A 12,187-nucleotide genomic window follows, 5' to 3' on the forward strand; every position below is an offset into this window, starting at 1 on the left:
ATTCACTTTATTCATTCACTATAATTTCTTGACAAGGAGAAGGATGTTTTCTTATATATTGAATTTCACATTAAAAACTTTATTATTATAATTAGTTATTTAAGAGTTATTAAAATTACATATTCATTTCAATTCCCTATTAGTGAGAGATAAGCAATTTGAATTATATTGTTGTGATTAAGTATTGATTTTCTAAAATCTTAGTTCATAGTTCTAATATTACTCCCTATGGGATCGATATCTAGGACTCCATTGGAGCCCTATAATACTTGAGTGATACATATACTTGCATTGATAAGTGTAATTTTACCATTATTGAATATTATATATATACATCTTTATTGAATCTATAACTGTTGTTAAGTTTTTGGTGTCGTTGCTGAGGAATTAAATCTTTTAGCAGCAGTATTAAATACTTATATTTTAAATCATATATAAAGTCGCTGTCAGGTTTCAAGTTGGGCAGTTCTCGGGTTTGGACAATCGGAGAAGATGACGGAGAGCCGTTGAATCACGCGAGTATCGTTTGGACGGCTAAGATCACGGCTGATGGAGGAATGAAACATGAACTGCGAGCCACGTGGCAGCTGGATCAAATGGCAGCATCAAATGACAGAACAACGTGTGTGAGCTCGGAGCTGCTAAGATTGAGGTGGCGATGACTGGAAAAATACATAACTTCGTGTAGAAAAAATACAAAAATAAAATAAAAATACATTGTTGCTCAGTGAATAGAGGAGAATAATTTGGAATAAAAATAAAAACTATTTAATTTGTATATAATTTTTAATTAATTAAATACTCTCTGAACTATTTTAATTATAAGTAAATAAATAATAATCACCATGACATGATATTTTAGGGGTTGATTCCTCATGCTAATAGGGATGTTTTCTGATTTTTCCAAGGACAGAGAGCATCTCTAGCTTTGAAACCCTAATTTTCAAGCCTATGTGTCTGTTTTTCTAAAATTAATTTTATAATTAAAATATAGATTAGAAAATATGGGACTTATTTTGGTGGGTTCCCTGTGATTAGAGGACTCCTGAAAAAATATAAATTAAGTTTAAATGCTTATGTAAATTACTATAGTTAATTAAACCCTAAAAATTCACTAAAATTAAAATAAATACAAGAATATTCAAAATTGACAAAAAATCATTCCAAACTGTAAATAATAATCATTATAGCTTACTATAAAAATTTGAAATTTGAAATTTTTATGAATTAGTTTGAGCACTAAAGTCTATTTTCTAAGTAAAATGGTATTTTTTGCATTAAAATAATTATAATACATTAACTGTAATTAGGAAAATTTTGAATGGTGGTTTTCCGAGGTCCTTTTGATCATGGGAACTTAGAAAAATAAAAATTATTTTAAAACAAATAGTTTATTTTTTAGCTATCTTTTGAATTATAAATAATTTAAAAATGATTAAGAATTTAAAAATTATGAAATTAACCAAAATTGTTCCTAATTGTTCCTTGATCACTTAAGACCCATTAAAATATTTTTCTTAATTTTTCTAATTTAGTTATGGATTTTTTTAATGCTAAAAGTGTATTTTTCTTAATTTTTCAATAAACAAATTATAATAAATAAAATAGTATTTTTAAAAAATAAAATTTTATTTCTCTAAGTTCTCTGGACTTAGAAAGAATTAATAAAAATATAAAAAGTAAATTTTTAATTAAAACATATTTTCTATTCAATTAATCACTAAAAGCATTAAATACTTATAATAATTAAAATATAATTTGAAAAATTATAAAATTTTGTCCAAGTGATTCTCTAACCTAGGTGAACCTCCAACAATTTTTACATGAACAAAAATTTTACTTTGATTAGTTAAATAAATTAATATTAAAAATCCTTTTTTTAGTTAAAATAATTGTATAAATTAAATAGAAATTGGAAAAAAACACATTTTCTCCTCTGATATTTTAGATGACACATGTGTGGGGTACCATAAAAATTTTAAAGTCATTTGAGTTATATTTGATGAGTTATGAAATGGAGAGCTTCTGAGGTATATGAAAATTTTGGATTTTGATGCCTTAATTAAAATTTATGATTAACCAGAGGGTAAATGGGTAATTTTGATCATAATGAACTCTTTTGGATTTTTGAAATATAATGGGTTATGAGGTAGAAACCAATTTGCCACATTCTCATGATAAGGGTAAAACTGTAATTTCATAAATTTTTATGACTAGGAAGTCAATCAATTGGATGATACTGAGGTAGTGAGCTTGACTGAGGAAGATAATAATTCACTTATTTGAAGCCCCCTTATTTGGTGATTAGATGATAGCATGATCCTTTGATAAGAATACATCTCATTTAAATTTATATTTTCATAATTACAAATTTACCCGTGAAATTGTTAAGGGCTTAGTAGTGAGCTAGATCTGATATTTGAACTTGTTTAATGAAGGTTAGAAGAGATAACATAACTGATTATGAACATTCTAAAAACACTATGAACCTGACTTTAATCTGAGATATAAAATCCTTAATGACTTGAGTTTTCCCTAAGGGTACCTATTCACATACCTCTTAAGTAAAACATTAAGTGGTTGTCTGATTACCCCACTCTTGGGATAATTAAAACATCAGGTTCACTGAGCATAGGGTATATTAATTCATTTAAACTAAATTTAAAATATTGGATGATTAATTGAACAATATGATAGGTTCGAAACGTTGTTAGGGATTGTTCCCCAAACACTTTTTCGATCTTTTGGATATTTTGAAGAACAATTGAACTTATTATATTTTGTTTCAGAAAATCATCCATTAAAACCTTTAAGGACCCATCAAGTTATGACCTGGAGTTTGGTAGCTACACCTTCCATTAAGGGCACATCACTACTTAGCGTTTTCTATACTTGCAATTTATTTAAATATCATGTAAAATTATATATGTTTCAAGTTCTAACATTTTAGCTAGAGCAGCATGAAGATGACAGGTACGCCTTTACAGTTTTATTTACTTTCTGTGATTTCAATTACTATAATTTACTACTAATTTTACATACCATGCATGCTTGGTTAATAAAATGAAAACTTTTCAAAATTAAATTAAACCCTTTCAAAGGTAACCATAAATCTTTTAAAATACAACTTCATAACACGTCCTTTTGAATTTACGGGAGTCCCTCGAATGAGGTAACCCATGGTTTCTAACGAGATATCCCTAGTTTAAATGAGCCTAACAACTCGTTTAAGCTAAGTAAATTTAAAAGAAAATAGTGGTATCGGAACAAGGGAATCGTAGGATCCTAATCGGTGTCGCTCTAATCAACTTTAACCCCTCCCATAATGATTGAACAAACTTGTCATTTAAACCTTTTGAACCTTTAGACTTAAGGATTGTTACTTCGTCGAGGAGCTCGGATCAAGCTACGATGGCAACCTTCTACAATAGCAAGTGGTTCTATAACAACAATCTCTCCTTTAGAATTAAACAACAAGCCGTAGGATTTTGAGGTTGTTTTCCTTGTGTAGCATAAATCCTCACTTTATCTTTAGGCATTTGCACAATCATATAGTGCAATTTAAGCATGTTGGTATTATTTTGGTTTGCGGAGTTGCCCATTACAAGCTGTCGATCATCAAAATCGAAATTCCGTCGCCCATTTCAGAAAGGCATTTTTACTTTATATATATATATATATATAGTTTAGAAAAATATGAAATCAAACCGATCCCATATTTTTTTATAGTTTAAACGAAAGAGCACTATACCTTAAACCCTGTATCTATTCCGAAGGATAAACACATGACTTGAGGTTGAGGCTCGATCAAATAAACTGAGAAATATATAACATTTGTTTGGTTTGTGAAACCATTTTATTTGTCGACAAGTTCCCCTATTTAATATGAAGAATTAAATAGGGTTTATATTAAGCTGAGTTCGAAAAAACTCTTCTTATAAGGGCAAGCCTCTATTTAATTACATCTTAGATAACCGAAGTCACCTAAGAAAACTTTTGATAAAAATCAGGAAATGTTATCTTCAAAGAGGTCAAAAGGATAGGACTTTTCAACGAGATAGGACATGGAGGTGTGAAATGGGAATGGCTCAAATTTAGAGAATTTTGTTGTAGAGTTCAAATAAGGAAGAACTAGGGGATGTCATGGATCCGGAGAAGAACCTTGGTGACTTCCCAAGTTATCCTATTATTTTATTTTAGTTTAGAGGAGAAATTATTTAAGTGTTTTATCCTATAAATTTTATTTGTTAGGGCTTACATTTATGTGAGATAATCACACAAATAGCCTGGAAGATGTGAGGATTTAGGTCGTGACAAACGACAATCTCAGAATCCTAAGATGAGTTACGGCTTATATTGTACAGCAGAACTATACAAAGGCCTAAAGATGAGTTGAGGATTTACGTTACACTAAGCAGATAACCTTGAAATCCTATGGCTTGTTATTTAATTATAAGAAAAGATATGATATTATAGATCCTCTTACTGTTGAAGATGGTTGTGTTGCCCATGATGCTAGCTCCGAGCTCCTTGTTATGACGAGTTTAGGTTTTCTAATGTGTCAGGTTATGATGTCAAATCAAATATCCCTATGGTTATGGTTCTTTAATTGTTATGGGGCATATTAAAGTTGATTAGAGTGACACCAGTTAGAATCCTACGGTTCTCTCATCCTAAGGTTCTCTTGTTTCTGTAACACTATTTTCTATTGGATTCACTTAGTTCAAATGAATTTACTAAACTCAACTTAATGAGTTCCATACTTTCATTTAGACAGTAGGAAGTCTTGTTAGCAACCGTAGGTTACCTCCTCCGAGTGATTCTCGATCATCCGATAGAGACATCTTAATTTAGTTGCAGTTGTTGTTTTATGATGTTTGTGATTAGATTTTGAGTTGTCTTTTATTTTGAATGTTGTGACGGTAAATTTTATCTTGGTTGATTTTAGTTTTGGTCTTGGTTTTACGGCTACCCTAGCAATTTTGATTTTCATGCAGGGTGTCATCATTGTTTAACATGCAAGTTTTGTAAGTATAAAAATATAGTGTGGAAATTACAAGAAAGTTGATACTGTAAACTGTAAAAGCGTACTTGACAAATCTTTTCGTTCCACCTCTTGAAAGGTCAGTACTTGTAAGGCATGTATATAATATTGCAAGGAACATAAATTGTAAGAGTAGATGAAGGTTTAGCTACCAAATCACAGGCTATGATTTTATTGGGTCTTGGAAGATCCTAGTGGATAATTTTAGAATAAAATATGACAAGTTCAATTTGTCCTTCAAAATATCTCAAAGATTTCAAAGTGCTCGAGGTATGACCCTGAACTATTTTGAAGATCTCTTGAATTATTTTGAGTTCATTTCTGAACTTATCATATTGTTCCATTAACCATCCAAGTTTAGAGAGTGGCTACCCCGTTTCTCAGTGAAACTTAAAGATTTAATTATCCCAAGGATCAGATACTCGATTAGTCAATTGATGTTTCATTTAAAAGTTATGTGAGTGGGTGCCTCAAAAGCAAGCCAAAGTTATTTAAGATTATGTTACCCACATTTAAGGTCAAGCTTGTAGTGTTCAAAGATATTAATCACCCATTATGTTATTTTCTAAATCCGATCAATTGAGTTTAGATATAAAGTCCAGGTCACTACTAAGCCCTTAAGAATCATGATAGGTGAAATGGTGATTATCAAGATTTTGATTTAAGTGATATGTATTCTCATCCAATGGTTAAATAATCCTCAATTTTGGGCTTAAGGCCAGTAAATTATCATCTTTCCAACTTAAGCCTATCACTTAAGAATCGTTTGATCTTATTTGACTTCCGAGTCGTGAAAATTAGGAGGATTATGATTTTGTTGATGTTGTGCAAGGGTGATGAATGAGTTTCTACCTTTTAATCCAATTGTATTTCAATCATCCAAATATGTTTATTAAGATCAAAATTACCCATTTTCCCTTAGTTAATCCTAAATTTTGATTAAGGCACCAAAGTCTGAAATTACCACTTTGCCCTTGGGGCACTTCACCTCATAACTCACTAAACAAAACTCAAACGACTTTGAGAGTTTAGAGTGTCATATCCATGAGGTAATTATAATGTTGGAGGAGAATATGTGGACCTCTCCAAGTTTAATTTAGTTAATTATTTAAATTTAGAAGATAGGATTTTCAAAGGTTAATTTATTTAACTATCCAAAATAAAGTTTGTGTTTATGGAAAAATTATTAGAGGTCTCTTAAGGTCAGAGAAACACCTAGATAGGATTTCGTGATTTCTTTGAATTAAATTTTTATTACAATTATTTAATTATTAATCAATTTCAATGATTAAATTAAATAGAAAATAATGTTTTACATACAAAAAATCATTTTTATATTTTTAATAAACTTTTCTGAATTCAGAAAACTCAAAGAACCAATTTTTGTATTTTTATGACTTTTAATTTATTTTATATAATTATTTTAATGGGAAAACTTCATTTTAAACTTTAAAAAAAATCATTTTTAACTTAGAAAAAATTAAGAAAGAAGTCCTAAGTGATCAGGGGACATTCCCACTTATTTTGAACCATTTTTTTGTATTTTTGAAAATTTTGATTTTTTTAATTATATTTAATTCAAAATGTATTTTAAAAATGAAATATTTTCACAAAAATGGATTTTATTTTATAAAATGCCCTTGATCGCAAGGAACTCAGAAAACTAATTTTTCATAATTTTTCTAAGCTTATTTAATTTAATGAAGTTATTTTTATACAAAAATACAAGATTTTCTTAAAAATCTATTTTAGTGCTTGGACTATGTCAAATAATTTTGATATTTTTACAGTGAGTAAACATGATTTTTATGGATAGTGGGAAAGTAAGTTTGTCAATTTTTGATAAGTGTGTAATTTACGTAAATTAATATAAGGTATATGCATTTAATTGAGTATAGAAATGTACAAGATGATTCAAAGCATCACAATATTTTTCCTAGACTTCTCTAACCACAGGAAACCTACTAAAATTTTTCCCATAATTTTTCCATAATTTTTCATTTCCCATAATTTTTCAAGTGATATTTTGATTTATATAATTAAAATAACCAAAATAGTCACCTTAGCTTGAAAATTTGGGATAGAAGTATAGGAATGTCCTCTGACCTTAGAAAAATCAGAAGATATAGCGTCTGCCATGAGGAACAAACCCTCAAAATTTCAAGCCATGTTGAGCAATGTTTAGTCATGGAGAATTGAAATACCATAGATGGTATTTAATTCATTAAAAATCAGGGAATAAGAAAATAATTTTTATTTTTAGTCCTATTTTTATTTTTAGTCCACATTATTCCCCTCTGTTCACTGAGCAAGAGGGTGTTTTTCTTTTATTTTTATGATTTTTCTAGAGAAAGATATGGATTTTTGAAGTTTAGGCATTTAAAATAATTCAAAAAATCCCTTTTTTTCTACTTATCCATGCAGCGGCAACTCAACCTACAACGGCTCCAAACTCACATGCGGCGCTCTCTTATTCGGCTCCCATTTACTATGCTTTCCACCTTGGCATGTCACGCGGCCTGCGATTAACGCACCATCCGCTCGTCCGGCGTGATCTCCTCCATTGGTTGGATACACGCATGATCGGACGGTTCTTCGTTATCTTCCCCAAGTGACTTAACCCGTAAGCCGTTCACACAAAATCCTTATGATCTCAAGCTAGAATCAACCAAATCACATTAGGTTTGTTTCTAAACCTTCATCTACTCAAGACTAACACATCTACATGGTTAATGAAGTATGAAATCAAGGCATTACAAATGGAGAATCAAAATAAGCTCGGGCTAGGGTTGGAGCTCAATACCTTTGCCTGAGAGGGGAGACCTCAATCAGATGGTTGTGGTAGATTTGATTGGACCCAACAAACCTCTGGATGAAGTCTCAAGCCTCAGTGAATTTTCTAGGTATGAATTCAATCAAGCTCGATTTGAGGTGTTGGTTTAGAGCTAGGTTATAAGCTGTTTGAGAGGGGGTTTTTGTGGGGAATCAACTTCTTTCACTGTGAGGATGGTGTACACAAAATTAATTGGAGTTTGGTTTGATGTGGAGGTGTGGAGAGATCTGTTCAGGTTTTAGGAAAAATTTCAATGGAGAAATTGGCTCTAAGGGGTGGTTATCAATGGCTGAGAGCAAGGGGTTTGCACTTGGGATGGTTTGGAGAAGCTTTGGTGAGATTTTGGTAGAGTTTCCTTAAGGTTCCGAGCACTCTCTTCCTTGGCCGTGGAGAGCTTCATTTAAAGCCATTGCTATCTGGTGGAGCTTAGGGCTTGGAGTTGGGTGTTAAATATTGCTGAGGTGGAGGTAAAAAAAGCTCTAATGGACAATGGGAGTGAGCAAGTTAGGGAAGTTCAATTTTGGGTTCTGGCCATTTGAGGCTCCCTTGGGGTGGCTATTTCTGGCGGCTGAGGAAGTGGCTAGCCAGAGTATGGTCACTTCTTGGCTCAGGGAGGCCAAGGAGTTGCTAATGATGGTTAACTCCTAAGGGTAAGTGATGATGAAGGAGATATTTCAAGTTTAAGCCAAATATGGGGTGAAATACCTTAAATCAAGGGGCCATTGGTCCATAGCTCATCTTGTCTAGTCTATGTGGGTTTAGCCTGGTCCATAGGGTGTATTTGGTGGCTGTGGGGTCATTAATTTGGTGGCTTAAACATGGTTAAGTAAATTTTTGTGCATGGGTTCAACTTGGGTCCAAATGGCTAAAAGTTGGGTTTATGTTAGGCTAGCCATGATTTTGAGCCCAATTGATTGATCAACATTGTGTAGATGATTGTAATGAAGATTTTTGGTAAGGATTGAAGTATATTTAAGGTCAATTGGAAACTCAATTTTAAGGATTTTGGGATTTTGGTCAATTTGGGCATGTTGGACTATACTTGGGTCTAGATTAGGCTAAGGTTCGGCTAAGTCCAAATTGATGGTTGGAAATGGTCCATAGGAATGTAATGAAGAGTTTTCAACACAAATTGGGTGTCAATTTTGGGGTTACGGTATTCAATTTGGTAGAATTTGGGACAGCAAATTTGGGGATTTGAAGGCATAGCCAATTGAACTTGGGTTAAAACTAAGTGAAATTGAGGCTTCACCAAGGCCAATTGAAGGTCAAATTTGATGTGTAGGATTTTTATGAAGAGTTTAGGATTCAAATTGGGCAAATTGAGTAGGCTATGGGCAAATTCAAATTGGGCAAATTGAGTAGGCTATGGGGTTCAATTTAGTGAGATTAAGTCATAGAGCTAAAATTGGGGGTTTTTAATTGGGCCTATATTTGGTTTATATTAGTCATATGAAAGGTTAATTTGAGTTTATAATTGAAATTGGGTAGGATTGAAGCCAAATTGATGGACATTTGGGATGAATTTGGGAAAATTGGGCCTTTAAAGACAATTTGGGAGTTTTGGTCAAAATGATCAAATTGGCCAAATTGTGCTCAAATGTAGGTTAAAATTGATTTTGGAGACACTTGAGATGATTTTTAAGGTTTTGTGAAAGTTTGGGGTGCCAAGGGTATTTTTGTAATTTTGGCAAATTTAGGGGTATTTTGGTAATTTTGGAATTTTTGGGTGGATTTAGGCAATTTGGGTATCTTGAAATGGTTTGAAGTCTTGAAATGGTTTGAAGTGATTTTAATGGTTTGAAGTGATTTTTGAACAAATTTATGTATTTTGGTTGAAATTGGGATTTTTTGTCAAATTTGGAATTTGGGGGTGTTTAGGTAATTTGGGTGGAATTAGGGGCAAAAGGCCAAGTTGGAAACTTTGGTAGAATTGCGGTGTCAGCCACCTTACATAAGCTATGGACCAATGAAATCCCCATTCGGGTCCTCTATGTACTAGTCTTAGCTAAACCCTAGACTAAGGCTAGTGGGTATAGGGGACTATCTACATTAGTCTTCCAAAAGATCAAGGGATCAAAGTCAATAAATTAGGGTTTGGGGTTATGTATAGGTGATAGTGAATGTAGTGAGTGAACTAGCTCTAGACCAACACCCAGGGTCAACCCTAAGGTCAAACAGTCCTATGGGGACTCCCCTTGAGATCCTCCATACTGACCACACCTACTAAGTGCTAGAGGTTTTGACCAATATGTGGAACATCAAGTTGAGCAATAAAGAGTTTAGAATTTCTAATGGTGAGGGTTCCTTTTCTAGTTTTCTAAGAATAGTCAACAGGAAAGTCCTATGGCTAGACATTAAGCAACTAAAAAGGGAAAACTAAACCTCAACCAAAAGTGAGGTCAACAAAGCCCTAACACATTTTAGGATTTTGAGGTTATCGTTTGTTACGACATAAATCCTCCTATCTTCTGAGCTATTTGTATGATGGTTTCATGCAAATGTAAACCCTAAATAATAATAATTGGTAGGATGAAACATTTAATATCTTCCTTCTCAAAATTAAAGTCAAACCATAGGATAGCTTGGGAAGTCATTTAGGTCTTCCTCAGGAACTATGACAACCTTTAATTTTCTCCCTTTGGATTCCATAACGATGTTCCAAATTTGAGCCTTTCCCATTTGACACTTCTTGGTCCGATATTTGAAAATTCATATCCTTTGAAATTCTTGAAGACAATATTTTTTGATCTAACTCGAGATTTTTCTTAGCTGACCCGGTCATTTAAGATGTAATTAAGTATAAGAGCTTGCTTCTATAGGGAGCTTTAAGAACCCTTCTATAGGGAGCTATAACAACCCCTAATTTTCTCCCTTTGGATTCCATAACGATGTTCCAAATTTGAGCCTTTCCCATTTGACACTTCTTGGTCCGATATTTGAAAATTCATATCCTTTGAAATTCTTGAAGACAATATTTTTTGATCTAACTCGAGATTTTTCTTAGCTGACCCGGTCATTTAAGATGTAATTAAGTATAAGAGCTTGCTTCTATAGGGAGCTTTAAGAACCCAAGTAATATAAATCCAATCTAATCTTCCATATTATATAGGGAAACTTGTCGACTTATATAAAAATGGTTCGTAAACCAAACAGATGTCATAAATTCTTTGGTTTATTTATTCAAGCCCCGTTACCATGCGATGTGTCTAGTCCTCGGGGTAGATGCATCATTTGTCGTGGTGTGATCGTTTATTTAAACTATTATTTTTATGAGATCAGTTCGGTCTCGTATGTTCAAACTTTAAATATTACTTTTTAAAATTAAAATATTATTTTTCTTAAAAAAAATCAAATTAAATGTATATTAAATTTAATCAAAACCACATTCTTGAATCGAATGCTTTTAACGGCTTACAGGTGGTTTCTTTGGTACACTTCATGAAGCTTTTTTACCACTGGGAGAGGAGCCACCTCTGGAATTTTATTTTCTAACAACTTGGAGATTCAAGTTTGAGGTTAGTTTGGAATCTATGGTCGATCAAGCATTTTGGTGCTATTTTCAATCAGCCTTTTAAGATACTTCAACTCTCTGATTGTCTCAATCCTCAAGTGCATCATCCTCTTGAGTTCCTCGAGTATGGTTCAAACGTCTGGCCATAATTGCATAGTTAGCAAATATTTCTATAAAAACTCATAAGTGCTGGTAATGAGAAACTCCTCTTATATATTTTTTTTGCTGGTAAGATATATTTGGTTTAAGGAAAGAATTTCTTGAGATCATCCCCTCCCATGTTCGGTGAACTTTTCCTTAGTGTTTGATTTCAGCTTATAGGCTCCTGGGGTGATTTTTTTATGAATAATGAATGTCTTAGCTTTATTTAAAACTAGGTTATCGGACATGAATGTCTTCTCTTGGACATTCCCATTGTAACATCGAGCAATCCTCCTCTTTATCTCTTCCTACCAGATTGCTACATTAGTTTGATTTTCTTCTAGTTGATCAAGCGTAAGCATCATTTCTTCATCATTTGCTTCATTTCAATTATTTATATTCTCCTTATCAAATGTGGTGGCTGTGAAAACACTCTAGCTATGGTAGTTATACTCAACCTGCAACACTACTTCCACCCAATGGGAAAGCATGTAAGCGCTTTGTCTTGTCACTAATGTAGGAGCCATTAGGATTGCTCATAGGACAGATGGAAGTACTTTAACCCAATTGGTTTTTATTCCTTTAACCTTCTTCTTTAGTATTTTTAAGATTATCTTATTAACAACCTCGGCTTTTCCATTTGTCCGGTGATGAT

This window comes from Phalaenopsis equestris, unplaced genomic scaffold, assembly GCF_001263595.1.
Source record: "Phalaenopsis equestris unplaced genomic scaffold, ASM126359v1 Scaffold000711, whole genome shotgun sequence".
Classification (NCBI taxonomy): domain Eukaryota; kingdom Viridiplantae; phylum Streptophyta; class Magnoliopsida; order Asparagales; family Orchidaceae; genus Phalaenopsis; species Phalaenopsis equestris.